Genomic DNA, 5640 nt, shown 5'->3' with positions numbered 1-5640 from the left:
CTTAGATAAATTCAGATTAACAGAGTTGGAAGGGACCTTTTGCCACTGTTGTTAAGTGAATCACAAAGCCATTAAGCGAATCCCACTTGACATTGCTTATCAGACGTTGGCTGCAAACAACGATCACATGATGCCAGGATGGTAAATGCTTTCCAGTGGCCAAGCCCTTGAAGTTTGACCATGGGGCAATGCTACGATGGTTATAAGTGCGAGGCGCAGTGGCAAGTCACTTTTTTCAGCTTCGAGCGAGTGGTTTTTAAGCTGAGGATGTCCTGTACGGGTGAAACACATTTAAATGCACTGACCACGGGACCAAAATGTTGTTCAATTGCAATTGGTGGTTAGGAAAAACGGCTTCACCAGGTTCCATTGAGGTTTTTAGCCATAATTTAAGATGGTATTGCTCATGTTCTTCATAAGCAGCTCAGATATTGTGCAAAAATTGTTGTTTTGTCCTAGCAGGTGAAAAAAGCACAAAAGCTTTATTTTTCCAAGGGCTTTGGGGATTTTATTTGTTTGTTTTTTGTTTTCCCCCTGAAATTTTGTGTTGTTGTTAGTTGTGAAGTCGTTTCCAACCCATCACAACCCCCATGGACAACATTCCTCCAGGCCTTCCTGTCCTCTACCATCCTCTGGAGTCCATTGAAACTCATGCCTACTGCTTCAGTGACTCCATCCAGCCACCTCCTTCTCTGCCGTCCCCTTCTTCTTTTGCCCTCCATCATGCCCAGCCTTAGGCTCTTCTCCAGGGAGTCCTTCCTTCTCATTAGGTGGCCAAAGTATTTGAGTTTCCTCTTCAGGATCTGGCCTTCTAAAGAGCAGTCAGAATATCTCCCCCTGAAATATCCTGCTGCATTTTCATTTCATCTAAAGATTTCACACACAAAAACAGACACGCACGCGCGCGCGCGCGCGCGCACACACACACACACACACACACACACACACAAGCACAAGCACACATGCAAGCACATCCCCGGCGCGTCGCAGCGGTCTCAGTTTTGGCTGCATTTTTATGTCCTGGTAGCATCATTATAAATCACAACATGCCAACATGCCAGGTTCCAGAATGATTCATTGCTAGAGAGGTGAAAGGGGAAGCCAGCAGATCAGCAGAAGATTAAAAAAAGAAGAAAAAAGGGAAAAAAATATCCCCTGGTAACGATTAAAAAAGAAAAAAAAAGGAAAGAGGCTCATAAATAAATTTCTTCCTTTTCCAGCAAGTGGATTACGTAATCTTTTCTCTCTCCCCGCAAACCTCCCAGGTGCCAGAGAAGACGAGCCAGTTAAAAATAAAACTGTTTGTGAACCCTGCCTCAAGAATACAGTAATAAATGAGAGCCACCGACTAGTTAATCAAGAAGAATTAAGCAATTAATATTTTTTTAAATATTAAGAAAGACTAAAACTCAAGCAGGCACACACTCACAAAAATAGAAAATTCAACACCCAGGCCAAAGGGAAGAAGAGGTGGATAGCAGGGTTGCTGTATTAGAAATGAGGCTACTTGGAAAGATGGTTTAATGGTGGACAGGATCACATGGTTTGAGCTCCTGAATGGAAAAGGGGGATCAGATGCTTCCAGGTGTTGGGTGAAGAAGGAAAGAGAGAGAAGAAGGGGCTTGCTGGGTTTTTTATGCTCTGTTCGGCCCCACCTCTCTGTTTCATGTTCCTGTGTAAGAAATGTATTCTGATTGGTTGTCGGACTCCCATGGGGCCATGCAGGGGCAACTCTCTAGACTGTGTTTTGAGTCCAAGTTTGATTGAGTTTCCAGATGTCATGTGGTGAGTTTCTGTAGAAGGCGAATCCTACCTTTATTATGTAAAGTAGACTAGCTCAGGCTTTAATGGCTCATTGACAAAGTGGGGAGGAGGGGCAGGAAGCTGCAGGGAGCTACTCTTTTAAAAACATGTTTCTCCCTTTTTACATCCAAGGAAATATAAAATATTCTGCCTTCTTAATATTTCCCAGGATATTTCAGTTTTCTAGCAGAGGGGTGGATTTTAACTTCCTACACCTTTGAATTTTTTTCTCCAGTGACTAGGATGCCAAGATTGTCTCAGCTGATAAAGATGCCATGTGGTCAGCACAACCCATAGCTCATCCTAAAACCATCACAAAAAGGTCATTCCTCAAGAGAAGACACTCAACCAGCGTCTTCTGACAGGAAGTTCTTTCCCCATGCTATGCTTCTGTCCACCTTCCATCCATCACAAAATGTTTTCAGCTGTAAAGAGAAGGGAAATTCCATTCGAAAGTAGACGTGACTCTTTTGGCCACGTGTATCTTTGGACATCTTTCCCAAATGTTTTCCGCCTTCTTTGTGATGCAAAACAGACATTTCTTTTTTGCAAAAACAGAGAGAAAACAGTCTTCCGTCACTCTCAGATAGCTGTATAAGACGCAGATGCATCCCACAAAGCCATAATTTGATTTACGACTGGGGAACTCCGAGCCAAATTCAATAAAACAACAGTCAAATAAACCGCAGCTTTGCAGGACGCCCAAACCGACGTCATGTAGGATGGTTTTCTCCCGAGTGATGCCTTCCAGATGGGTGAGGGATCACAACAACAGCCAGAATTCCTGGGATCTTAGTGAAAGGAAAGAAGGAAGAACTTCAACAGATCTTTGCAGGTGGATAAACAAGGAATAACAGAATAGCAATAGCACTTAAGAGTTATATTATACTGTGTCACCATGCTTTTACAGCCCTTTCTAAGTGGTTTACAGAATCAGAAAATTGCCCCCAATAATCTGGGTCCTCATTTTACTCACCTCCTAAGGATGGGAGGCTGAATCAACCAGAGTTGGAAGGGACCTTGGAGGTCTTCTAGTCCAACCCCCTGCCCTATATCATTTCAAACAAAGGGTTATCCAATCTCTTCTTAAAAACCTCCAATGATGGAGCACCCATTTTTTTTCATAATTTACATTAATGCACCCACATAATGATAGAATGTAGAATAACAGAGTTGGAAGGGACCTTGTAGGTCATCCAATCCACCCCCCCCCAAAGCAGGAAACCTACACCATTTCAAACAGATGGCAGTCCAGTCTCTTCTTGAAATAATCCAGTGATGAAGCTCCCACAACTTTCTAAGGCAACTTCTGTTTCATGGGTTGATTGTTCTGTCAGAAAATTTATCCTTATTTCCTGGTTGAATCTCTCCTTGTTCAGTTTCCATCCATAATTCCTTGTCTGGCCTTCGGGTGCTTTGGAGAATAGCTTGACCCCCTCCTCTCTGTGACAGCCCCTCAAATACTGGAAGGCTTCTATCCTGTCTCCCCTGGTCCTTCTCTTCACTAAAGATGCCCAGTTCCTGCAACCGTTCTTTGTATGTTTTAGCCTCCAGTCCCCTAACCATCTTTGTTGCTCTTTTTTGCACTCTTCCTAGAGTCTTAACATGTCTTTTTTACATCGTGGCGACCAAAACTGGATGCAGAATTCTAGGTGTGGGGGAGAAAGTCCACATTCCTAATAGGGTATTCAAAGTGTTGTTGACCAGAGCAGTGGAGAAGAATGTGTGTGGAGTCCCCCCCCCCATCCAAGAGCCAAGAAGTCCTCACATGTTTTGCATTCTCCACCTAATCTTGAGCTTAAGCATCCATCTATCTTCAAAGCAGGTTTGCAATTAGCTTCTCCCGCTGGCCCTTTGCTCCCAATTAAGAGGCCTCCATGGAAGGATTAGTCAAAACTGGAGGACCAACAAGCTTGCCCAGGGAGTCCTTGACTTATGACCACAATCTGAGCCCAGAATTTTTGTGGCTAAGTGAGAAATTCATTAAGGGAACTTTGTCCCGTTTTTATGACTTTTTCTTGCCTTGTTTCTTAAGGGACTCCCTGCGGTTGTTAGATTAGCAAACATGGTTGTTAAGTGAATCGGGTTTCCCCCTTTGACTTTGCTCGCTGGAAGTTTGCAAATGGGGGAGTCACATGACCTGGGATGTTACAACCATCATAAATGTGAGTCTATTGTCAGGCATCCAAATGGGCAAGCTGCAACGGTCGTAAGTGTGAAAAATAGGCGTACATCACTGTTTTCAGGGCCATTGTAACTTTGAACGGTCACTAAATGAACGGTTGTAAGTCGAGGATGACCTGTATTTCCCCTTCTTCTGCCTTGCTTCTAATCAATAATGATAATGCTGATTATGATAATGTCCTCAACTTACAACCATTCATTTAGTGACCGTTCAAAATGACAACAGCCCTCAAAAAAGTGACATAGGACCATTTTTCACACATTGCAGTATCCCCACGGTCATGTGATTAAAATTAAGAGGCTTGGCAACAAACTCATCTTTACGATGGTTGCAATGTCCCAGGGTTACGTGATACCCTTTTGAGACCTTCTGACAAGCAGAGTCAACAGGGAAGCCAGATTTGCTTAACAACCGGTTTACTAATTTAACAACCACAGCGATTCACTTAAGAACTGTGGCGAGAAAGGTCATAAAACCAGGCAAAATGGTCTCACTCAGCAACGGAAATTTTGAACTCTGTGGTGGCCTTAACGGTTGGTATTTTGGCATCTTCCAAAGAAGAGAAGAACACATTGCTCTTTGAAATCCAGGTTTGTCAGATTAACAGATTAACAGAGTTGAAAGCAGGGGTGGGTTCCTGCCAGTTCGAACCTCTTCTATAGAAGAGGTTCCACAAATCTGCAGTGCCATTTAGAACCGGTTCAAGCTCCCTCCCCCCCGCCCATCTGAACATCATCAAGATGAAGAGCGAGAGGAGGAATTCTGGGAGTTGGAGTCACCAAGTCTTAAAGCTGTCAAGTTTGAACACCCCTGGGTTTTTTTTTTTTTAAAGGGTTAGGGGTAGAAGCGTCTTGTAACTTGACAGCATTAAGACTTGCAAACTTCAATGCCAGAGTTTCTGAAACAACATTTTGGTTGCAAAGCAAGAGCGTTGTTAAGTGAGTTTCACCACATTTTACAAGTTGGCCATGCCCACCCAGTCACATGACCACCAAGCCACTCCCACTCTGTCACATGGCCGGGAAGCCATTCCCCCAGTCACATGGGCAGCAAGCCACTCCCACAAAGCAGGCCACACCTACAGGAGAGGTTCTAATTTTTTTTGGAACCCATCGCTGGTTGGAAGGGACTTTGGAGGTCATCTAGTCCAACCCCTGCTCGAGCAGGAGACCCTACACTGTTTCTGACAGGTGGCAGTCCAGTCTCTTCTTGAAAGCTTCCAGGGATGAAGCTCCCACAACTTCCGAAGGGAACTTCTGTTCCATCGGTTGATTGTTGTTACTGTCAGAAAATGTCTCCTTATTTCCAGGTTGAATCTCTCCTTGGTTAGTTTCCATCCATTATTCCTTGTTTGGCCTTTGGGTGCTTTGGAAAATAGCTTGACCCCCTCATCTCTATGGCAGCCCCACAAATATTGGAAGCTGCTCTCCTGCCTCCCCTGGTACTTCTCTTCCCTAGACTAGCCATGCCCAGTTCCTGCAACCGTTCATTGTGTGTTTTAGCTTCCAGGCCTTTGATCATCTTAGATAGATTCAGATTAACAGTGTTGAAAGGAAGGTTGTAGGTCATCCAGTCCAACCCTCCCACCCAAGAAGGAGACCCTACACCATCCCCAACAAATGGCAGTCCAATCTCTTCTTGAAAGCTTCCAG

The sequence above is a fragment of the Thamnophis sirtalis genome, unplaced genomic scaffold (genome assembly GCF_051295495.1).
Source record: "Thamnophis sirtalis isolate CommonGarterSnake01/CBP01778 unplaced genomic scaffold, rThaSir2_p1.2 scaffold_2, whole genome shotgun sequence".
In the NCBI taxonomy this organism is placed as follows: domain Eukaryota; kingdom Metazoa; phylum Chordata; class Lepidosauria; order Squamata; family Natricidae; genus Thamnophis; species Thamnophis sirtalis.
Note: the sequence above shows the minus strand (reverse complement) of the source record.